Source organism: Mus pahari, chromosome 11, assembly GCF_900095145.1.
Source record: "Mus pahari chromosome 11, PAHARI_EIJ_v1.1, whole genome shotgun sequence".
Classification (NCBI taxonomy): domain Eukaryota; kingdom Metazoa; phylum Chordata; class Mammalia; order Rodentia; family Muridae; genus Mus; species Mus pahari.
In genome coordinates this window covers 52,423,623-52,449,427 of record NC_034600.1, presented here as the reverse complement: position 1 = coordinate 52,449,427, position 25,805 = coordinate 52,423,623, and the positions used below count along the sequence as shown (strand labels likewise).

General features: G+C 39.3%; 1 pseudogene; it reads right to left on the bottom strand.

The window, feature by feature from the left end:
* Positions 1-395: 395 nt before the first annotated feature.
* The window catches only part of LOC110328892, a 51,111-nt pseudogene continuing 25,701 nt past the window's right edge, over positions 396-25,805 (bottom strand).

Sequence of the window (25,805 nt, the reverse complement as noted above, 5' to 3'; positions counted from 1 at the left end):
AAAAAAAGGCTGCCAAATGCTATCTACCTTCAAGGCACAACACAGACACTGCAAACATAAGGCAGAGCCTTGTAAAAGTTATGCCTGGTTCTTCCCCCCAGACCCATGCTCACAGAAATAAGACTTAGACTGAAAATATATTTACTAATACCTTGGCCATAGAGCTAGGCTCCTCTCTGGCTAGATCATAACTTAATATGATAAATAAAACCCATTTATTCTGATCTTCATTCTGCCACATGGCTGGTTACCTATGCTCAGGTACCATGAATCCATCTTGTTGCATCTTCCCAGGGAAATCTCCCTCCCATACCTTGCCATAGGTTTTATAACCGACAGGTGATGCATCCATACAATACACAGAAATTCTATCTACAGAACCTGTCAGCGACCAGTCATGCATCTGGGATAGGCCCATGGCACTCTACTGCTAAACTATTGGCTACTGATGGTGGAAGAAAGTCTTCAGTTGCAACCCCACTGGGTGAGCACACCAAGCTCCAATGGATATTTCCAAACTGTAGAGGCACAAACTGATTAAAATCCATGGCTAGCAAAACAAAGAGAGTAGATGTGGGCGGGAGACCTGTAAGGAAGAGAACAGGGAACAGGTATGCAAGGGACATAAGAAAGGAGGACTTAAGAGAAACAACCAACCCTATATGCATGTATGAAACTGTCAAAGAACACATGTAATCAATTTTAAAAAATCAAAATTATAATATATAGTTTTAAGATCTTGGTTGACTTTATTTGCAATCCTAGACTCAGGCAAAAACAAGCCTGCAAAATACAATGGTTGTTCCAATGAGCTGAGCAGACCCAGAAGATCTGAGAAACAGAAGCAAATCCCAAGGAGACTGGATCCTGCAAGGTAACCTTTCATGAAAGGTGGAAACAGGAAAACAGAGAAATAGAAAATTAAGCAACTGGTTGAAACCAGGTTTACTTTTCTGAATGGGTTAAAACAGGACATTTCAGTCAATCCACCTGAACCGCCCTGTCTTGAAACTCAGTGTTTATCTCTTACTCTCCTAATGTATCAGGGAAAAGGTGGGCAAGTATCTCAGTTACAGTTGGGTGCTGGAGAATTTTGATGAATGACTCTGCTTTCATTGTCGTGGTATGTCAGCAAACAAATCATCCTCTATTATTTTATATCACTGTATAAAATATCATTTTGCAGTGAAAATCTACATCAACTGAGGTCACCATTCTCAAAGCAAGAAGCAGGGGAAGAGTCTGATGCGAGAGCATGTGATTTACAGCAAGAATGACGGTGTGAGTTCAGCGTACACCATCAATCCAACCATGGCTGCCTGTGTACAGTTAGATCCTTCTGCAACCTCAAAAGAAAGGACAGAGGAGGAAGAAAAAGTGGGAGAGGGAAAATATGGAAGGAGGAAGAAATGAAAGAAGGGAATTTTTAATTCATCGCCAAAACAAAGTGTTCACTTCACATGCACTAAAAGGATTAAGAGATTTACAAACTGCAAAGAGATGGGATGTTTTTCTCTAAACATGACTTCAAAGGCTCAGAACAGAGATGGGAAAATATATCAGGAATTTTCATTCTTTCCATGAGGATGTGTTCAGAATTATTGTTTGTCTTACATATATTGCGTTGTTTAAAATGTTGTACATAGCATTGATGGAGATAGGAAATGGTGTTTTTTAGAAAAAAAATGACAGTATGAGGCTGTTGTCCAAGACTGATAACAAATTCAATGTAAATTTTAAGTCAGTTATTTAAATCATAGACATTACTTAAGGCAAACAAACTATATTACTGATATATATGTGTGTATTACTATATTACTAAATATATATTAGTAATACATATGTATATATAGTTATATAGTTATAGAACAAATTTGACCAAAAAGAAAATCTCACATCCTAATTATATTTCCCCAGAGATGTGTATTTTTTTAAATCCCACATTTTAAATATTATGTTTTAAAATAAACCTTTTATCCAGCAAAAAGCCAGAGACCATTCCCAAAACTTAGGAACTCATCATCAATGTGTGACTGAATGTGTTTGTGTTGTGTAAGATGTAGAAATGTATAAAATATTCCCCCAGCTGATCACTAAGCAACAAAACTCAGAGTGCACTCTTATCTCCCTTTCTTGTGTCATACATTAGGGATGGGCTATATTTTCATCCTCTGCCTCAGGGTGAAAAGGATGAAATCCAAATCATCAATGCCAGACTCCTAGCTAGACTATAATCTAGTTCTATTATATTGTCACTTCAGTATTGAGTGCTATATCCCAAAACACGGTTCAACCCTCATTGAGTGCTAATGCTGTAAAGAATGATGTTTCTGGACTAACTCATTTTATCCTCATTCAACCCTCTAAGAAGCGACTTACACGGTGTCCTTGTCTGAACTTATTTAGAGGCATCATTCACTAGTAATGGCAGAGACAAGTTTCATGTGATTCAGTCATCATCCAGGGCCTTTTGTCTGACTCATAGCACCTTGGAAAAGTGATAAGTGGCTGAGAACCAGCAGGCTCCTGACTCTTCTGTGGAAGTGTGTACATGATAAGCAGATCAGGTAAGAATATGTATTTTCTTTGCATTCTATTTTAAAAATACAGTTTCTTTTCCCCACCAGTTAGGAGCCATTGGATATAGTCATCTATCTCATGGTTGTCCCAACTGATGCTTTTCCAGGCAGTTCTGGAGTCTTTAGCTATTAGATTTTCATGCAAAGTATCATGGGATTTCTTGATAACTGTTCAGAGAATACAGTGTTTTATGCTACCAATGATATATGGCCAGTAATCTGTCAAGGCAACGGTGCCCCAGAGTGAGCTTTGAGACCCAGACATCAGAGGATACCCATTCCACATTAGAAACCTTCCAAGGATTTGCAGCTAGCAGAGGTCAAAGTCTCCATGATATAGCTTAGCTGTCTCTTCCTCCTCCTCTCCCTCCTCTCCCTCCTCCTCTCCCTCTTCCTCTTCCTCCCCCCATCTTCTCATTTTCCTCCCCCTCTCATCTCTCCCTCTCCCTCTTCTATTGTCCCCTTTCGCTTTCTCTGTCTTCCTTCCCTCTTTTCCTTCTTCACATTCTCTCCATCCTTCATGTCTTATCCAGAATGACTTTTGTACCCTATTCACGTCTCTACTTTATCACTCCTCATATCTCTTGTGCTGCCTGATTGTATATTTTATGTTCACCTATTTCCTTGTTTTCATCTCCCCATAGTCTGTGAAGTCTAGTCCTGGACTGTGTCTACTGCAGTAACTGCCACACCTAATAAATATCACTTGACACAAAAATTAGTATCTCTTGAGTTGGGACAGCCAAATTATTCAAGACGTAGAAATGTATACAATATTCCCCCAGCTGATCACTAAGCAACAAAACTCAGAGTGCATTCTTATCTCCCTTTCTGTGTCATACATTAGGGATGGGCTATATTTTCATCCTCAGCCTCAGGGCGAAAAGGATAAAAGTCAAACGCATCCCTCTCCCTTGCTCGTTTAGCTCTATTCACTTCCTACTGGTGTCAGCATTTACAAGTAAATTGGTTCCTCCTACAAAAGAAGCCAGAAGATAATAACTTCAAATTGCTCACATTTTTTGCAACCAAAGCACCACTGATCTAAAGGGCAGTATTATAGCCGCTTTGCCAACCAAATACACTTACACAACACAAACACATTCACTCACACATGCAGAGAGAGAGAGGGAGAGAGAGAGAGAGAGAGAGAGAGAGAGAGAGATTAAAAACCAGTTGAAAATACCTACCTATGGCACCAAGACAAATCAGAATAGGACTCTAAAAAATGTATCACAGTCTCATTCGATATTTTACAACTGAAAAAAATAAAAGTGCCTGTGATTGTCCAACAGATAAGTGAAAACGTCAGCGCCATAGAGCAAAATGTATTAGCAAGCCACCACATCTATCAGCAAATCTAGTATAACTTTAGAAACAGCCAGATGCAATCAATAGAGGGATCAGGACTAGCTGGGCGGGTGAAGGAAGTATGGTAGTTGCAAGGAACTACACACCCAACCTCTCAACACGCCCTAACAAGTCACTGATAACTGCACAGAATATAACCCTGGTTCATCTTCAGGGAAACTAGGATGCCCCACAAAAAGTCACCTGTGCTGCGAATTGGGGGGAATGGTAAAGGAGTTTACTTCGTCTTAGTTTCTAGTATTCCAAACATTACAGATTTTTTTAAAAAAAATTTTTTTTTACTAGATGCACAGAGCTTTAAAGACTTATTTTTAACCACAGCCTCTTGCTAGGATTCTCTTAAAGACAAGTTCCACCTCCTTTCACCCTCAAGCTATTATTCTTCCTTATTCAGACCCAAGCCCAAAGGCGGGTAGGAAATGACCTGTCAGAAAACTTCATCAGTTCCTGAAAGTAAGCAGGACTCAAAGCAGATGGGGGGGGCTGGGGGGGCTGAGGGGTGGGGGGGCTGAGGGTGGTTGGGCTGGGAGGGGATAATTCAGGTGCATGGTGAAATGGTGATATCAAAGTTCTGCTAAGAGAAGGCAATAACGAACACTTTGATCTGGTCTTGACCCAGTCTGCTAATCCTAAGATAAAACGTGTCTTAAATGACACCTTCATGATGCAGAGCTATGAAGAGATGAGAACAGTGTCCTCTGGTCCCCAGTTGCCAGCCAAGAGAGTTCATCACAGGGGACCGCCTGAACCTACTGGCTGTGGTTTCTCTCCATTTCTCCTTCTCTCTGTCTTTGCTATCCTACAGCAATCTGGGTTTTCAAGGAATTTTAAAATGGCTCCCAGGATGTGTTCATACTTCTTCTGTCTGCTCAAGATGTTCACATTCAATGGGATTGGGAATATGGAGATAAAAACAAGACTTGTTTGGGGTGGGGTGGGGTAGGGTGGGAAACCAATCATGCATCCCTTGGATTCCTTTTAGTGGCCAATGTTGAATGCATCGAAGGTTTGAACACACATTTACTAGTTATTCTTTTCACAGCCTATCTAACCAGGTTACAATGAAAGCACACCACACCCCAGCTCTGTCACACACACACACACACATGCTGCCTGACTAACAGCTAATGAAAAGAGCAACTCAGGAAAAGCCTGAGGTGAAAGCATCTTTGGCCTGCTGAGGTCGTTCCCTCTACATTATCACTCACTCCCCATAGGCAAACCCTTGTGAGGCAGACACAAAATCCCCAAGACAGAAATCTCGCACGCTTCCCTCAGTTTGAACTACCAGAAATCCTAAACGTTAGACAAACACAAGATGATTTAGGTGTCGAGCACTAAATCCCATGTTGGAGGACATATTTCCAGGCAAGGAGAGAGAGCTTCAGTAACGCTGCTTGTGAACCGACACTTACTGCCAAAGCAACTTAGATGTGACAGGGATTGTGACTTCTGTCTAACAGCAGTAACTTTTACTACACATCTTCTAGATTTTCCTAAATATTTTTTTCACTCCTTCCAGATTTGGATTTCAGCTTTAAGGATGGTTTGTTGCCCCGCTGGACAAGGGCTTTACTGAGTTTTAATACTCCTCAGGGCAAACAACTCAATAGGTAGAAAGAGCCTCAAGAAATCTTCCTTACCATCAAAGCTCTCTAAGCACGCAACGTATTTTTAGAAGCCATGTGTTTTCCTGGTCTTTTGTTCTGTCTTTGACTTGTGTTTCTAATCACACTTTTTTTTTTTCCCCAGTCCACTAACATTCTTCACCTCTATTTCTAAAATATATTTTGACTTCTTCTGAGATAAGGCGCAAAGGGAACTTTTGTGAGTACATCGTATAGCACAAGAGAGAAAGAAAAAAAGATCACCATGTTTAGATTTATTTGTAATCTGTAGTTGTCCAAAAGCTAGAGAGAGAGAGAGAGAGAGAGAGAGAGAGAGAGAGAGAGAGAGAGAGAGAGAGAGAAAGAATTACAAATCCAATTGAGTCTGTGCTTCTAAGTTTCTATTATTAACATCCTCAAAGTATTCATTTATGACATATATATGTCTCCTCTGGAAAATAGATTTATTTTTATTTCTACCTGAAAATTAAGTCAGTTAGATAGAATGTCTATATCCCTTCCGTTTGTCTCTATCCTCCCTCAACAATTTCTCCTATCTGTCTGTCTGTCTGTCTGTCTTTCTCTCTCTCTCTCTCTCTCTCTCTCTCTCTCTCTCTCTCTCTCTCTCCCCTGTGAATATTTCATATCTTATAATTCCCATTTTCACTAATGTTAAAGATTAAACTTCCAGCATACTACTAGAGCTTCCTCATTCTGGCTTTTAGGGATAGGGCGCCCTTTCATCTTGAGCTGCCAGCTAGGATCATCCTAAGATTGTCACAGACAATGCTATCCTGCCTAATAGGCCACTCTAAACCTGACTTAAAAGTTGGAAGCAACTATTACAGCTTGAAGCCCACTAATTACACCTGGCAATCCCAGAGCAGTATATGTCAGCTTCGGCAGATTTCTTTAAGTGATCTGACTTTTGGTAACTGTCAAGGAAATCATTTATTAAATTCTCATATGTAACAAGACACCTTAGAGTAAATCCAAGAAAAAGTATAATGTGCAATAAAACTTAAAACTGCAGACATTTTGTGTACACTGCAACTGATTTAAGCAATAAATTCAATATATGATGAATAACGCAATACACAGTAGTCTACACTTTCCACAAGGAATGCATCCCAAGACCCTTCGTAGATGCTAGAAACCTCAAAAACTACCAAACCCAAATATTCTGGCTTTTTTTCCCTATAAACATACATACATGAATAGTAATGATTAATTTTAACTTATAAATTAGACATACTAGGTAAACATGTTAGTAAAAGTAAAATGTTAGTACAAGAGGTTACATGTGATTATTAAGAGATTAACAATAATTTCTAATAAAATAGAAACTATTAATTTATAGTGCTCAATGGTAAAATAGATAAGTATTATGCTAATAAAAACATATTTTTCTCCAAAATGAGATGTCATTATTTAGTTATAAGATAACTTTCATCATGGCATAAACGATCATTTGTTTGACTATTTTGTTTTGTTGGGATTTTACTTTGATGGACTCTCATGTAGACCAGCTCGTTATGTAGTCAAGAAATCCTTTCCAGTCATATATGAAAGCTTTGCCTTCTAGTCTAAACAAAGAGGTCTCCAGGTTTCCGCATAACTGTCTTTTCTATCTACAGGCTAAGTGAGGATGGGTTGAGATTTGTCTTGAACCTCTGAACCTCTTGCCTCCACCTCCGAGGTCTGGGATTATAGGAACATGGTACCATGCATGGCTCATATAAATGATATACAAATGCAAAGCATAGCTTTGGTCTAACAAAGAAACTTTACACACAGGCAATACAAAACCAGTACTAAAAAGCCAATAAAGTTTCAAGGGCAGTAACTGAGAAACTTTTAGACTCCTGAACCTGCCTAAATGAGGAATTGAGAATCAAACAGGCCTCTGAGAGGTTTGGGGTTATGAATATGAACTGCCATGAGAAACATGAGAAAGTGCTGTAGGAAAGGAGATACAGGAAGTGAACACCAGAACCTATATCAGCCTGATGGGACCTCTAGATGCTACGCTTTGTAAAGAAAGAGCGGTTAGTGATCAAGGGAGTCTCTAGTCCTCGATGCTGTGACAGAAGAAAGAAAGAAAACTCTATGACTCCCGATAGCAACAGTTCACTAGGAGGATGGAGAGATCTGCAAAGCAAATTAATATAAGGCCTAGAAGGAGTTACCCAGCCAGCCAAGTCTCCTCAGGAAGCTAAGAATTGCTTCCCCATGTCCCCCCTAGTCACTCATCATGGTTTGTGTGAAGCCATCAATCCAGTTGAACTTGGGCCAATCACCTTGGACTTTGAATGGCTCTTCTGATTAGTTGGTAGGTGTTGGAATATTTTGCCACCTTTCAACCTGGTGCACCATAGCTCTAAGTTCTCTGGCTTGGCCCTTTTGTTGGTGATATTCACATGAGCATTTCAACCAGTCTGATAGAAGTCATCCACTACATTAGTATTTCAACCAGACTGGAGGAAGGTTATTTTTTGGTATTTTTGGTATTTCTCTGAAGACAATATAAGGTAAACTTGGCAATTCTTCAAGTTACATATAGCCATATATACAATAAAACATTTTATAGTAAATTGAAGGAAAACTACTATATACGATAAATCTTAAAATTGCAAACATTTTGTATAAAATGGAACTAATTAAGTATTAAATTCAAGTTATAATGAATAATACAATATATAATAGTCCTTTCTTGCCACAAGCAATATATCCCAAGACCCTTAGTGGATACTGGAAACCATAGAGACTACCAAACTCCAAACCCACTAGCTTTTTTGTCCTGGACACACATAGATGAACTCATTCCTATGATAAATCTTAATTTATAAATTAGGAACATCTAAGAAATGGTAGTACACGGGGTTACACGTAATATGAGAGCAATAACATAATTTCAAACTAAATAGAACAAGTATGATGCTTTACGGTAATTAAATCTCCAGCTTCATTGATCATATTCTTTGGACCACTATTACATAAAATAAAAATGACATGAACATAAGCACTACAGCATCCCCCATGGTTAATGTGGTGACTACCAGGCATGGTGTGGATACAGTGGATAAAGCAATGATAACTTGGGAAGAATATGGGGCTTTATTATGAATAACATAAGAATTCAGCTTTCTGTTTCTTTCTTCCTGGGTTCTGAGTCTAAAAGACAAGAAATGCTTCTGGTCATCCTATTTTCTTATTTATAAAATAAAAGAACAATATTAGTTCTAGCATTTGTAAGGTTTTTGGCACTATAGTCTACAGTTCTATAAATATTTTCTATTTGAGAATTAAGAGGAGGATGAAAGAGAATATTGCTGACAGACAGGACAGAAGAGAGTAAATGGATCTCCTTCCTTGGAAAATCCCGATTTTATTGAGAAAAGTAGTATGAATGTGTTTAATGGGTCACCATGTAAGATGGAAAAATTTGACGTGAGGATAAATTTTAGGGGCGTTTTGGGGAGTCTTTGGAGATGGAAATGCTGACATTCTGCCTTGAACTTTACACATTATGCATGTTTATATCTCTGGAACATGTAAATTAATCTAGAGATGACACAGCCAACTCTGACCATAGGGTAGCAAACAAGACATCAGTTTGTCACATTTGGGAATAATGAAATGTAGCTCCCTGGGACCAGCAATCAAAGAAAACACATGGAGGGACCCCTGGCTCTAGCTGCATATGTAACAGAGGATAGCCTAGCCGGTCATCAATGGGAGGAGAGGGCCTTGGTCCTGTGAAGGTTCTATGCCCCACTATAGGGAAATGCCTGGGCCAGGAAGCAGGAGTGGGTGGGTTGGGGAGCAGGGGGGAGGGGGAGAGAGGATAGGGGATTTTTCAGAGGGGAAACTAGGAAAGGGGATAACATTTGAAATGTAAATAAAGAAAATACCTAATAAAAAATAAAAAATAAATAAATGTAAAAAAATCACATAGGGCCCTAACAACACTCCTGGATTGGTCTCCTGTGTGTGTGTGTGTGTGTGTGTGTGTGTGTGTGTGTGTGTGTGTGTGTGTTAACACAAATTCCTACATGACTCCTAATACAATCCCAATTCTAAATTATAGAGAAACCTCCCGAAGTAAGATTAAGTCATACTTAATTGTTATCATTATACAGTATTTAAAATAACACAAAGTTGTCCTTGCCCAAAGTGATTTAATTGCAGTTAGACATTAGATAAGAAAATCCTAGATAAGGACTTCTCACCATAATCCATAAACACATATTATAACATTATAAACACATAAACACATATTAACACATTTTCAAGCCATGCATTTTGAAACATGGTGGATGACTACCCTCACCGCTTTTGGTGGCAGTTTTTTCATGTTTTGATTTTCAACTTGGATTATTGAAATAGCCACGGATTATAGATCATTCTCTGGAGATAACAGAACCTTTGTCCAATGAGACCAATCATTGGGGCATTGGTCCTGCACCAAGACCACGCTTAGGGGGAAGACAGAAGTGAGAAGAATTTAACCTTGTGATGGACAGGGCCTCCCTGTAGATGTACAAGCATCCAACTGTGAATTGTACTATTACTCAAAACTGTAAGAAAATTGATGGATACAAAAAGCTCAGTTCTTTTCGTTAAGTGAGCAATAAGAAGCATGGCGATGAGAGATGTGTTCTGGTAAAGTAGAAAGGAGCGTTTGGGTGAGGAAAGAGGCAGCAATAGGGGGCCTGGGGAGATGTGGTAGTGTGGCAGGGGGATGGATTAGAACAAAGCACGGTGACACACCTATGAAAAAGCGATCATGGAACTCTGGAGTGTGTGCTCTAACTTTAAAAATTAACTTAAAATGAGTTAAAATAGTTAGTGATCTCTTAGGAAATCCCCCAAACTTTGTTCAGTTGCTGCTCATAGCCCACAGAGAAGCCTTTTCTCCTTATTCCCTTTCTCTCAGTACACATAAGGGCAATCTGGGAAAACAAACATAACTTATTTGTACTTACACTTCCTCCCACTCTTACCCACTGCACCCCCAATGTGCATGTGTAACACACACACACACACACACACACACACACACATGTTTGCATACATAAGCAGAAACACTTTTTTTCAATTGAGGATTTACTCATTTTGAGGGACTCTGGCTCCTCTTCATTGCCTTTGTACCTCTATTTCTTACAGTCTTTATCTCAGTTTTTTCTGATACTTTTGAATTATTTATGAAAACTCTTGAAGCAACCTTTATCTAACGTCTAGATGTAACACTTATTGGCTGACTGTCATAGGCAGTCAATAAGAATAGCTAATATCAAAAATTCAAATGACAGCACAGGCTGTCAAGGATATGGAGAAAGAGGACTTTTCTCCATTGCTAGTGGGATTGCAAACTGCTACAACCACTCTGGAAATCAATCTGGTGTTTTCTCAAAAAATTGGAAATATTTCTACCTAAAGACCCAGATATTCCACTCCTGGACATATATTCAAAAGATGCTCCACCATACCACAAGGACAGGTGCTCCACTATGTTCATAGCATCCTTATTTATAATAGCCAGAAGCTGGGAACGATCCAGATGTCCCTTAACTGAAGAATGGATACAAAAAGTGTGGTTCATTTACACAATGGAATACTACTCAGCTATGAAAAACAAGAACACCAAGAATTTTTCGGGCAAATGGATGGAACTAGAAAATATCATCCTGAGTGAGGTGACCCAGACCCAAAAATATATGCATGGTATATACTCACTGCTAAGTGGATATTAGCCATAAAGAACAGGATACTCATGATAGACCCACAGACCCAAAGAAGTTAAACAAGAAGACCCAAGTGAGGATACTTGAATCTCACTTAGAAGGGGGACATAATAGTCATGGGGAGGGAGGAAAGTGGATGGGAGAGTGGAGTATGAGGGGGACAGGAGGACAGGATCAGGTGTGGGAAGAGACAAGAGAAAGACCCAGAAGACCAGGATAATAAATGGAAATCTGCAGCTGCTGGAGATGGGGGGGAGTGGGTTTCTAGGCTGTCCCTGAGACCTGAGATAGGGGAGGCTCCCAGGAGTCAATGAAGGTGACCTTAGTCGAGATGCCTATCAGACGGATGTGGAACCTGAAGACACACTACCTCCTGTAGCCAGGCAGGACCCCCAGTGGAGGGATCAGGACACCAACCCACCCACAAAACTTTCAATCCAAAATTTGTCCTGTCTAAGAGAAATGCAGGGCCAAAGATGGAGCAGAGACTGAAGGAATGACCAACCAATAACCATTCCAACGTGAGACCGATCCCATAGGCAAGCACCAATTCCTGACACTATTAATGATACTGTTAGGCTTACAGACAGAAGCCTAGCATAACTGTCCTCTGAGATGCTCCACCCAGCAGCTGACCCAAAACAATGCAGATAGCCACAGCCAGGACCCTTATGGGATCGAAGACCCTACTGTGTCAACTAACCTGAACCCCTGGGAGCTCTCAGAGGCTGAGCCACCAAGCAAAGAGCATACCTGGGCTGGAGCAAGGACCCCAGCACATATGTAGCAAAGGGCTGCATGCCTTGTCATGCATCAGTGGGAGAGAATGGGAGGAACTCCATGAGGGGTGGACCAGTAGGAGGGGCAGCATTTGGGGTGTAAACAAATAAATAAATAAATTTTTAAAAATGAACTGTAACTTACCCATTAAATCCCAGATGAAGTAGCTTGAAAAATAAAAACAAAATACTGAAATTTGCCATTCTGTATTGACTCTTTCTTCTTCTAGTGGCTGCCTTAAATAGGTTGGCATGAGTCAGCCCGACAGGAGACAAGTTCCTGGAGCACCACTGATCAGCCTTTCTAGTGAATTCTTTCTTCTCTATAGTGTTATACAACAGAGATGACACTAGAGAGAGAACAAAATCTTCAAACTTAAGTATTAGACTCCCTGGTCGGATAGCCTACCATCTTTATCTGCATGTTCTGGGTTGGTTCCACATAGCTCCCATAAGTATCTCCAGCTCTAATTCCTCGTATAAACTACCTTACCTCCCCCCTGATCCTCTGATCCAGTCCCTGATCCAGCTTCTAACACCTCCATCCTGGAGATGTAAAGGCCATCTTCATCCCACCCTTTTCTAGCTACAATAGGCAGGTGCTGTGGAATGGCAGCTCATGCCTTCGTGTCCCAACTGGTTAGTCTCTCAATAAAAGGCCTTTTACATCCTGAGTACTCTCTTCCCTTTTCTTCTTCTTTTTTTTTTTTTCTGGGGGTGGGGGATGGTCACATAACTGGGCTCAGTTCCTCAATTCTCACAAACCACTACCTATGTGGCAACCCGTACCTACTACATTCCTCAATATTAGAAAAAGAAATGGTAAAGAAACACTAAATTCCTTCACCTGCAGAATACAAAGAGCAGCTTCGAGCACAGGTGCTGGTACTCACCGGATTGCAATCACTGCCACAGGAAAGTTGTGCATAAAGTGTCATGGGACCAAAACTCAGTGCCATAAACTACAACCCTCGAAAGCTTAAATATGCCCACCTCACAGGTGTAACCATCTTCACAGGTGGAAGCACACTGCTCAAATACCTCTTGGGACAGAAAAGAATTTAGGCAAATTCTCACTCCCACCCATCTGGGGCCTCAGCCTTGTGAAAAAGCACCATGAACCTGGTCTTAGTATTTTTCTAAATATATGTTTCCATTTTGAAATGATTTTTTAAAAGCAGGAAGTAGCACTTTCACTTCTGCCGTGGGATTCCCTCCACGTCTCCCTAAAGACATAACATCACCGTGTTCCCTTTAAACTTCTCAGATTGGGCCAGTTTCTTACACAGATAGCACATCGCTGCTGGCTAGGATCCACAAAATTTCATGTCGCCCACCTCACTTTTATTACTTAATAGTTATCTTGGCAGACACTGATTCAACAGTCCTTGGGATGCTGGTGGGAAAGATTCATCGCACTTAGTATTTCTCAAGAGGAAAATTGTCTAGTGGTTAAACTCAAGAATGACTCATAGAGATGCCAATCCTTACCCAGGCTGTGATTCATTCTGTGACCCTTGCCCTACACTCTCCACCCTGGGTTTCTCAATATGTTGAGGTGCACATGTCCATTTGCTACCATAAATAATGAGCTATACTTAGAGATTATTTGCAATCTGACTAGCATTGGGAGACCTAATGTGTCCAAGGTAATGCGTCACCAACTTGAAAGCATAAGTGGATGTTCAGAGCAAGTCACTTTCTCAGGGTTAATCATGGACTAAAGAAAGAATGTGATCAAAGCCTTCGAGGACCAGGTCCCTCCAGTCATCTTTGCTCCTGACTTTCAGAGATGCATACCCTGAAGCCCAGCCAGCTAAGCTTCCTACACAGAGCTTTGCTGTGCCTAAGTCTACACTACATGGTAGAAATGGGATACAGGCTACTCGCAAGAACCACACGTATAGTTTTCAATTTTCTAGTAAGGACAGGTTTTTTTTCATAAATTAAGATTAATTTCAGTAATACATTTTAACTTAACGTGTTCAAAATGCTCTCATCATTCCAGTATCTAATCAATGTTAGACTATTAATGAGCTCTTTTTTTCTGCTGTTTTTCTCCATATGCAGTCTTCAAAACATGGTGAGCATCTTACACTTTGAGTATGTCACCGTCTACACTAGCCACAAACCAAGTGCTCTCATAGTCCCATTAGACTATTAGCCACCTTAGTCAGCAGCCTAGGTCTGCCCAACTGCTAGTATTTCAGTCTCTTGGTACTAGTCAACATAAACCAGTGTGCGAAACTGAAGACCGCAGAACGTTCGGAGCCTATTACAGCCCTATCACTGTTCTTAAACTCTCTCTGATCCTTTTCTGCAGACCACATTGTCCCCTGTAATCTCTTCAGCCTTTCTGTTCTATTCTGGGCCTTGACTCTGATTAAATATTTGAAATGTCCTTTTTCTGTTTACATAGGTTCTCTAAGTATGTCTGGGGAAATTATCAGTAGGGATTTTCTTATTCCGTGAAAATTATCTTTAATTCCTTAAAATTTTCCTCTTTCTTTCCTGCTTTGTCTGAAAAGCCTTCCAACAGATATCAGCTTCAGAACGGATGCCAGCTCATTCCATCATCAGCGGGTGACCCCATGGGAAGAACAGAGAGTTGATATTGTTTTCAATCCCACCCAGAAGTTAATGTGATTTTGCCAACATCAATCACTGTGATGCCTTAACACAGTGTCCCCTTGAATCCTTAAACACAGGAAAGCATGACCAAGATGAGAATCTCTTCAAGATGAATGTTTCAATTGATTTTGTCATTACACATTTTCTACAAGTATTAAACTACCATAATGTACCCCTTAAATGTATAAATATATTATATTTATAAAAATTATTTAAATATAATATATAAAATATATAATTATATAAATATATATTTGTAAAATCAATAAGTACAGATGGATGGGATCAGAGGTACACATCCAAAAAATTCTATGGCTCTTTAAGAGAATCTATATTCCAAGGACTATTAGATTCATTGCAAGAAGAAATTATATAGAACTACAATGGACACAGTGAACCGTTCAATAAATATGTACCATAAACATACTTGTAATCTCCACTGTCACTGACTTTTTCTGACAGTAAGCAACAGAATTTAGTTATGATAACTCCACAGTAAAAATGGATCATGGTGACAAAAACAAACCCACATCCCCAGAGCTGATTGTCCCACTTACAGACCCTGTTTAGTATTTCCTGCAGGTAAGGCAAGGTACTGTAATTCAGCGGACAGTCAAAAGGAACATGGCTACAAGAAGTAGGGAAATTGGAGGAAGGCTCAAAAATGTGAAGAAAGGGGCAAAAGAATGCATCACAGAAAAGAAATCATTGCAGAAGGTAACACGTGTGCATGCTTGCATGTGTGCATGTATTGGTGCATAAGTGCTTATGTGCATGCATATGTTCATACATGTGTATTTGAATTAGAACAGTACCCTAGGACATTTTTTATGGTCTTGAGATCTCCTAACTTTACAAAATAGGGTGTCGATGCCAAAAAGGGGTGTGACATCTGCTACTGTGTGCTCTACAACCGTGTGTTGGATGGAGAACGTATAAGTTCTCCTCCAAGCACCACACTACTATGGGACAGTGTGGTTTAGATCTTATAGCTGATCTTCATTTGCAAACGTTAGCCAGTTCTTCGATTCCTTGGGTGCTCAGCAGAGAAAAATAAATAAATATGATAAAACACACAAAGATGTCTTAGAAGAAGGAAGTTTGTGGAACAAGCCAGCAGGAAAGAAACCAGATGTTAATAGCCCTCCCACACATTCCCAACTACACCCCCTCCTTCTGAGAGCCAATTCTCTCTGCCTCTGGCACTCAGATCTTAACAAAGTTTAGAGCAACTCTTGCTGCTGCCCCCTCAATTCACACCCAGCCACACATACCATCACCAAGGTGATCCTAAGAAGACAAAGGTAACGTAAAAAGATAGCCAAGAAAGCAGAGCTAAAGACAACAACACTACACCGACATCCCTGTGTATGTGAACCACTGACTCCTCCCACCACACCCAGCCCTGTCTAAGTATAGGACTGTAATGAATATGAATGCATTGTGTGGCTCTGCAGACCCAGCCATTGGTTTACCATGGAAGTAGGCGTACCTCAGTTTGGGTCACAGCACCCACTTAAAAAGCTGGGCACAGTGCTGTGCCCTTGTAACTGCAGTGCTGGAGAAGCTGAGACAGGAAGGTCCCTATACTTGCTGGCCAGACAGTATAGACTAATTAGTGAGTCCCATGTTCAAAAGAGAGAACAAACAATGTCCTCAAAAACAAACAAACAAACAAAACAACCAAGGTACACAGCTCTTGAGTACTGATATACAAGGTTGGCTTTTGTCCTCTACCTGCATATGTGTGCATGCATCCATATAGATACCTGCACTAGATGCACAAGAACACATACCAGGAGAAAGCATCATAAATTGGACATACAATATAAACTGTGGGTTTTATTGTTGTTATTTAATTTTTATCACGTTGAGACTTTCATGCATGAGTATTGCTTAAATGATCTACAGACCCCCTCCTACCCCTCCCCAGTCCTTCCCTGTCTGCACAACTCTCTCTCTCTCTCTCTCTCTCTCTCTCTCTCTCTCTCTCAGAAGCCATTGGTTGCCTATATCTGAGTTTACTATTGATAGAAGTTCATATTTATTCTATATTATATTTATTCTACATTATATTCTATAAAATAATAACCACTAACCAATCAGGAGGACACCTAGATCTTCCTCATGGGTATTATTTACCTGATGATCTAAATCAGCTCTGGTACTGGGAGAGAAACTCTTACTTAATCCTTGATCTCCTAAGAGAATGGCACAAGGTTATAGAACATTAACCAGTATCTATATTCTGAAAAGCCCCAACCATTTTACCAAAAGACTTTGCTGTCATGTCCTGTCATAAAATGGCATAAATTCCCTTTCCCATGGTGTTGCCAAGTTCATCTGAACTGCTTTGAAATCCATCAGCTATGCAGTAATAAAGACTGTGAAAAAGACTTCAAGGAAGCTCTGGTGTTTCATGAGATGTGTGGCCATAGAAGTTAAATGTTTAATCTGGCAAGAACTCATAGTCCAGGCAGCCTCGGGGTTCTCAGCTATGTTCTGAAAGTATATAGGTTAGCACTCAGATTTCATTTCATTTCAATAGGACTAGTGCTGTAAACAGTGGGGAGGCTCCTTGCCAGCAAGTGACACCTGGTGTCATCGCCGCACGGATGTTTATAATGGATGTGGTTGATGCGAGCATTGTTTTAAAACAATCGAGCTCTGCATATGTCCCTGCTTGCATTCTCTCTGGAGAACACTGAAACCAAAAAATGTCCATTCATGTTGAGAGAGTTATCCAACCTAAGCCATGATGTCCTCACTCTGATATGAGAATGAGACTTACATTTTACCACAAAATCTTCACAATCACACCTAATGAGTGAATTAACAATGGGTGATTAGTTTTCATGTTCAAGTGTGTTGGTTTACGTGGAACGTGTGTGTGCACAACGTGTGCACATGTGTATAAGGATGCATTTGCACATGTGTGTGTTTCTGTGGGGGCCAGAGGTCAACTCTAGGTATCCTTCTCTATTGCTCTCCACATCGTTAAAAAAAAAAAAAAAAAAAAAAAAAAAAAACTGTATTTCACTGAGACTGAGACTGGAGTTTGAATTTTAGCTCGGATGGATGGCCAATGAACCCCTGGGATACATCTGTTCAACCTCCCAATCCCCAATACCACGGCACAGGCATATATCAGCATATGCAGCTTTTTACGTGAGTGTCAGGGTCCAAACTCAGGTCCTCATATTTACACAGCAAACACTTCACCTAGTGATTCATCCCCAGGGTTGTATGTCTTCTTGTTTAGATGTGCCTGTCACAGATGGAAGGAAGCAATCCCTACTCCCACACACAAACTACAGCACACACATATCACACATCCATGAACACATGCAAAGAAAACATAAAGTCAATAAAAGTAATTTTTTAGAACTTTTAAAGATAAAAACCAACTTTACAAATTTAGGATAAACTAGAGTAACATACTCTGACTTTTCCCAAAAATAACACACCAAGTATTACTAGTCACCTGGAATATATTTATAACTTCAGAAATATAAAGAAAAATTCTCCTCAAAATAATAAATACATTGTTTATGTGTTTGTGACTGCTGGTAAAATGCAGAAGGTTAATTAGACCAATATTTTCTAATTTTAAAGGTTTTTTTAATTTACTGAAACTGTCTCTTTGCATGATTAGTATTTTATTGCCAAAAACAGACAACATTTTTATCTTCTTCCTGTCTTTCTGGTATGAACCACACTACCACCCATTTAATATTTCTGGAGATAAAGTTGCTTCTTATATTTTTGACTGAACCTGAAACTTCTGTGAGAAGAAACTTTCCCAAGAACAGAAAACTGAGGCTAAGGGACACAACAAGCCATGGGTCTCTTACTAGATCATGATAGATAGATATTCAATTTCATCTTGAAAATAATGATTAGAGTAGTTAAAAATGTTGTAAGAATAAATTATTTCACTGGTGACACTGTCTTCCAGGTTCATCATCCTCTCACTAATAATATAATTTCCTTGTTTTAGAGAGTCAATAATATTCCACTCTGTGTACCCTTATCTGTGATTTTCATGGCTTCATTACCCACAGCCAACCATTCTTCAAAAGTAGAAAAAAATGAATTTCCAAAAATAAATAAAAATTACTGTGTCAAAAAGAAAAGCTTAACAGTTCCACAAATAAATAATCTATGAATTTTAAATACCATGTCATTCTGAGTAGCATAATGAAATATTTTCCCATCCCACCAAGACTTAAATCCTCTCCAGTGAATCCACTCTGTGTTTAGCACCCACCCATTATCCACTTAACAACCATCATGTTTATTACATGAGCTTGAGTCACGGTGCCTAAGTTCAGGTATCTATTAATTTTCTTCATGGTGGCCTCCACATCACAAGTGCAATAAAGTAAAAATGACATCATAAGCACAGAAAGCCTACAAAACCGGATCAACTATGTGATAACACTGTAGGACATATAGTAAGCAAAGTGTATTTTAGGTCTATTATTATCTGCAGTTCCTATTATTCTAAGACATCTTGGAACACAGCCTTTATGATAAAGGACAATTTCTAGCTTCATTCTGTTGCTATGACAAAGCGTTTATACCAAAAGCAACTTTGGAAATTACAGGGTTATTTTGGTTTATATTTTCAGTTCACAATCTATCATTGATCAGAGTTAGGGCAGAAACTCAAAGCAGGAACCTGAAGCAGAAACCTTGGAGAAACATTGCTTGCTGGCTCGCTCTCTCTGGCTCACTCACGTTCTGGAATCTTCTTTATTCCTCCCAGGGAATTGTACCAACCACAGTGGTCTGGGCCCTTTTATGTGATTGTTAATCAGGACAATCCCTCATAGAAAACCTCACAGACCAACCTGATAAAGCTTATTAGTCAACTCATTTTCTTTCTCAATGTGATTTGAGACTGTCAATACTAAGACACCATATGTATTTTATGAATGCATGTACTTACAAACACTTAGGTTAGTTTGGTTGGTTGGTTGGTTGGTTGGTTGGTTGGTTGGTTGGTTGGTTGGTTGGTTGATTTTGATACTGCATTTTAATTGCAACATTTCCTTCTTTCAAATCCTCCCATATACCCCTTCCCACTCCCCTTCAAATTTATAGCCTCTTTTCCATTGTTATTATATACACATATGTATATACATATATATTCCTAAATATAATCTGTTGAGTCCATATAATGTTGCTTATATGTATGTTTTCAGGGCTAACCATTTAGCACTAGACAGCTAATTAGTATATTCTTCCTGAGGAGAGTCACCTCTGCAGCTCAAAGCTTCACTCACTTGCCTGTAGTTCTTTGTGTAGAGCTAAGGCCTCATGGGCTTCTCTCTGCTCAGTTTGACATGTCCATTGGTATTCTTTCTTATTTCACTCACGTTTGGGCAGTCATGTTAACAAAATTGTGTAGGTATAGCTTCTGATATTACTGGAAGACACAATCTCACAGTAAACTCACTGATCTGGCTTTCATAATCTTTACATGGCCCCCTGCCTCCGGCAATGTTCCCTGATCCTTGGGGTGGGGTGTTTTGTAGATCTATCACTGGAACTAGCAACTCCACAACTCTGCATATTGACTGGTAGTGATCTCTAATTTTGACAAAGGAAAGTTTCCATAATGAAGGAAGAAGACTACACTTATCTGTGGGTATAAGAGCAAATATGTATAGAATGCTATTAGGTAATATGCTGGTTTAGTATATTAGTGGTTGCAGATTCTCCTTCAATAGCAATGATGTCACTCTCACTGATTAGGTAGCTATGTTTAAAGTATGGGGCATAGCACCCTCTTGTTGAGCAGCTCTTAATTCCAATTAGCAAGTGTTTGGATATTGCAAAGGTGTGAGTGCCATTACTAAGATTTAGGGTTATCATGCTTTTCTTGTCATTGATGTTGCTCATAGGTAACATAGCTGGGTCAGACTGATGGCTCCTTCCTCCTTTGGAAGCTTGCGTGGCAAGTACCATGAAATCTAGTCCTTAGGGAGGGTGCCGTTCATGTCAATTCCAGCTTAGGACCCTGTTTCTGAAGTGCTAGTTGTCTACAGCAATAGAGACACACCTTTCATTCTTAGGTTAATTCTTTACTTTAGCTATTGTTTATACTGCTGCAATACTCATGAGAGTGCTGATTTTTCTTCAATATAGTAACTTCATCTCCTAAGGCTGTATGCCATCTATAGAATTAATAGACTATATCACATGGTGTATGTGTGTGTGTGTTGTATTGTTTATTTTTGTGTGTATATATACGGGTATGTGTAATGCCTATGGAGGCCAGTGATCACCTTTAGTTATCTTCATGTATAGATGTCAGCTTTTTTTTTTTTTTTTTTGAGACAGCATCACTTCCTGAACCTGAAATTGATCAATTTGCTCAGGCTTACCTATCAATGAGCTTCAAGAACCTGCCTGTCTTCATTTCTTACCTGCTAACCTGCCATCTCTGGGTGACAGGTACTTGATTCCACTCCCAGCAGTTACATGAGCACTGGGGAGCCAACTCTTGCACAGCAGGAACCATAAAGACTGAGCCCCTTAGATGGGGATTTATAATCTAGAGACATAACAGAGTCAGGCATTGTGGGGAGTGAATACAACCTATGAAATTGTATTTTTAAACTTTTATGAGTACCTTGAAAATGGAGAGAAGCTATAGAGTCGTAATAACCTTGAGGGATCCTTGATACCAAAGTGATTAAAACCCTCAGCCTGGAGTTTTTCTCCTCATACTTCTGCCCATACTCTTTACAAAGGAAAGGAAAGGAGTAGTAAGTCTGACGAAGGAGAAAAGACTGGTTAATCTTTGATTAGTTCTCCAAAGATGGCAAAAATGTTAATACACAAAATAAAAAAAAATATGTTAGGAGAAAATATGTTAGAGATGGATAACGAGACCAAGACAGACGCTTACAGTCTAACACATACAGGGGAAGAAGGAAAGATGTCCTTATAGCTAAGGAATTTGTCTACTTAAGTGACTGAGGCCATTAGAATCCTGATAAACATCTACTTAGGGACAGAATACATGTCAAAGCATAGTGAGGAACTGTAAACACCTGGAAGGTTCCCTCTAAAAAGCCTTGATAAATGGTTTTCCTCCACCACTTATACCCTTCCTAATCCCACAGTGTTGACAACTACATCATAGGGTTGAGAAAGAACAGCCTTCCATTGCTGGCAGTATTGAGAAGGCAAGATGGGATGGAAAGGTTTCAATCTCATAAGCTGTTAGAGCAGGCAGTAACCTTTTCTTCTCACAGCAGTCTTGCAGGATTATGCCCCGAGGCAAGGGTAGACATGGAAGATGGTGAAGGTGTCTTTTACAGTTTAATTTTTCAAGAAACTGGCATTAAAAAGAATCAGTCAACCACACTGACAGAATCCCCTATGTGCTCTCCAACATCTAACTGCAAGTTGGACACATGAGTCACAACCCAGTAAACATGATGAATACCAACAATATGCAGGTTGATTTCAAAGTGAAGTAACATAAGTTTAAAACAAAAGTCTGCCAGTCATATAACAAAAGAAAGAAAAACTGGCTTCTGATTTATAAATATGGTCCCCTAACAACAAATTTTTAATATTTTAAAAATCAGTTTCTTCTACTTTTTTTTAATTTATGCTTATAGTATGAAACACTGCTTTAAGTTCATTTCCAGCCTGAAATTCCTACATATATATTGTAGGAATCTCAGTTCTTGGTCACCCAAGCAGTATCAGGTATGGGTTCTGTCTCATAGCATAGAGCTTTGGTCATCTCAGATATTGGTTGGCAACAAGCTTTGTGCCCCCCATTTCTCCAGAACATCTTGCAGGCAGAACACCATTACAGATCAAAGGCTGGTATTATCTCTCTCCTTTGGTAGACTACAAAGTTCCTTGTGCACCAAAGACACTAGGGGATACAGGTTAAGGTTCTAGGGAGACTCTAGCTGACCTTCTCCATGTTCGATGAGTTGTGAAGGTGTCATATTCAACAATGGGAACTTGCTGTCAGTTTGTGAAGGACAATCTGTTGTCTTGGCAACAGTGTGTGTTCTTTGGGGATCCCCATCAGATCGCTTTGGTCAATGACTCACTTAGAGAGAACCCAATCCAGTACTGGAAGCTTCACTGAGTAACAAGAGATAGTCAGGTGAGATTCTCCTTCATTATTTGGCAATTTCATTTAAATCACCTTCATATATGTATATATCTTGGGAAATTTCTACTGAATTTAGTTTTCAGACTACCACTCAAATGGCTGGTAGTTTCATCTGTCTCTCCCCATATTCCCTCTCACAACCCATCTCCACTCCCTCCCACTTTATCCTCCCATTCTAGCAACCACCATCCCATCGATAATTATTCTATTTCCCTTTCCTAATGAGATCTATTGGTACCCTCTCATTGCTTACTCTATTCTTATACTCTGTGCCTCTAAAGACTGTATCTTGGTTATTAGTAATTTAATATCTAATATCCACATATAACTGAATACATACCATGTTTGTCTTTCTAGATCTAGGATACTACTAGTCTTAAAAATTAATAATAAAATGACTTCTAATGATATTCCGCTATACTCACAGAGCACTGCCTTGTATAGCCATCATCAGAGAGGCCTCTTCCTACAGCAGATAAGAACAAATATGTATAGCTAGGGTCAGAAACTATACAGACAGTGAGAGATCTTGGAGCAGTCAGGCCTGAATGGGACGTCTCTATCAAATATCTCCCCTGAGAGCTTAGGGAACGCCATGGAAGAGGAGGCAGAAAGAGTATAAGAACCAAAGGGGTTGGAGAACATTCAGAAAACAGGGCCCTCAAAATCAACATGATCAAAGCTCCCATGAACTCACAGAGACCGAGGCACCATTTGCAGGACCTGCACGGGTCCGCACCAGGTCCTCTAAGTATAAATTATGGCTTCCAGTATAGTTTTTTAATGGAATTTCTAAATATGAAAACAAGTGGGTCTCTGATACTTGTGGCTTCTCTTGGGTTATTTCGCTTCTGTAAGTTTATCTTATCAAACTTCAATGTGATAATTTTTTAATTATATTTTATGTTGTTATATTCTATTATTATCTCTTAGAAACCTGTTCTTTTCCGATGAGAGAGGAAGTGGATATAAATGAAAAAGGAGGTTGGGAGGAAGTAGGAGGAGTAAAGGGATGGGAAACTGTAATCAGGATGTAACATATTAGAAAGGAATCTATTTTCCATTAAAAAAAAAAAAGAAATAAACATATATGTGTACTTTAGCCAGTACTTTATTGCTATGAAGAGATACCTTGACCACAGCAACTCTTATAAAGAAAAGCATTTAAATGGGGCTGGCTTTCAGGTTCAGAGATTTAGTCCATTATCATCAAGACAAAAGGTACAGTAGCATGCAGGCAGGCATGGTGGTATAGAAGGAGCCAAGACTTCTACAAACAGATGAGCAAAGAGTAGGATGGAAGAGTGAGCCATTGGTCCTGGTCTGAGCTTTTGAAACCTCAAAACCTAGTGACATACTTCCTCCAACAGGGCCACAAGTCCCAATCCTTTCAAATAATTGCCACTCCCTATGAGCCTATGAGAGGGGTATTTTCAACTACCACAATGTGCATATATATCTGCATAGAAACTGCATTATCTCTGACTGCATGAGCCTGTTTACTGTTGCGCAGCAAGAACATTTTTATGCCTTTCCACTAGTGCTTTTTTATATGAAAATATCACAATTTTTCACACGTCTCAAATTCTATAAAAATTGCTGGTGCTCATTAGGCAAAATGTGATTGCTAATATGACCATGGTTCAAGGTTCTGTCTTTTGACTATTTTATGAAACTATAGTTTCATTGCATGTATATCCAAGCACTTAACATAGTTCAGTGAAGTGTGTGTGTGTGTGTGTGTGTGTGTGTGTGTGTGTAATTTCAGTCAGAAATAAGAAATTGGAGTTAAGCACATTGAGCATCATAAAATGACTATTGTTTGAAAAGACAGTCATGGACACCAAAGGTTTGTAGAGGCTACATTAATCTAGGCTAAAATGATTCTGGCTTGCTTACACACATTTCTTAGGCTGGTGCATTTTTATGCTGCAACAATGTGTAATGAAAGAATTTCATAAAATCTAAACAAACAAAAAAAAGTCAATAGTATATTAACTACTTTGGAGTTTATGAACGCAATACACAACACTTTATCTGCTCTCTAGGTTCCCTGAAGGAACATTGGAAATGCAGTACAAGTGCGGGAAAACAGATGGAAAACAGCATAAAACAGCAAGCAATCAGATATCTAATGTAGGATTAAAAATAGTAAGTGCTGGAGTATTCAGACAGAGAGCTCAGTGATGAAAGACATTGAGAAACATCTCAGAGAAGTCAAAGAAAAACTGGCATGATGATGATGAGGATGATGATGATAAATTAAGAACTTTTATACAAAGACAAGAAAATAGGATCAGTGAAACTAGAAATAGACTTAAGACACAGGAAAGATGATGAAATTGACTAGAAAAAAATAGGCATTATTCCTGACAATGTACCAAGTTAGAAGGTAAGTCAGTAACTCGGGTCTATAAATGACTATAAGATGTGTACAATAAAAGCAAGAGCATAATTCGAAAGATAGTGGAACTATCGCTACATTATGTGGGGTTTCACAAAATACCTCATTTGTTTCTTACCAAGAAACCTTACTGGGGAAATCAAGACTAAGATAAGACAAGAAGGGTACCAGCAGTACTCATTGAGCTTTTTCATACAGCTTATACCTGGCTTTCATGTCTAAAACATCTCTTCTGATACTATGTATCAGAATTTCTGGAGAGAAATACAGTATATTCAATAGATGAATACACATACAAACATACACCCGAGTTCAAATGAAAGACTTAGCAGAAGGGCTTTGAAGAGTACATAATGCCATATTTAAATCAACAAGACACTGCAAGACCAATGTACTTTCTTTACCAATGAGTCTGACATTTACACTGCACAGAGTAATTCTCCCTGCCTCCTGCTGTGGTCACCGAATGCATGGCTTCAGGTTCATTAAGAATATATATATATATATATATATATATATATATATATAT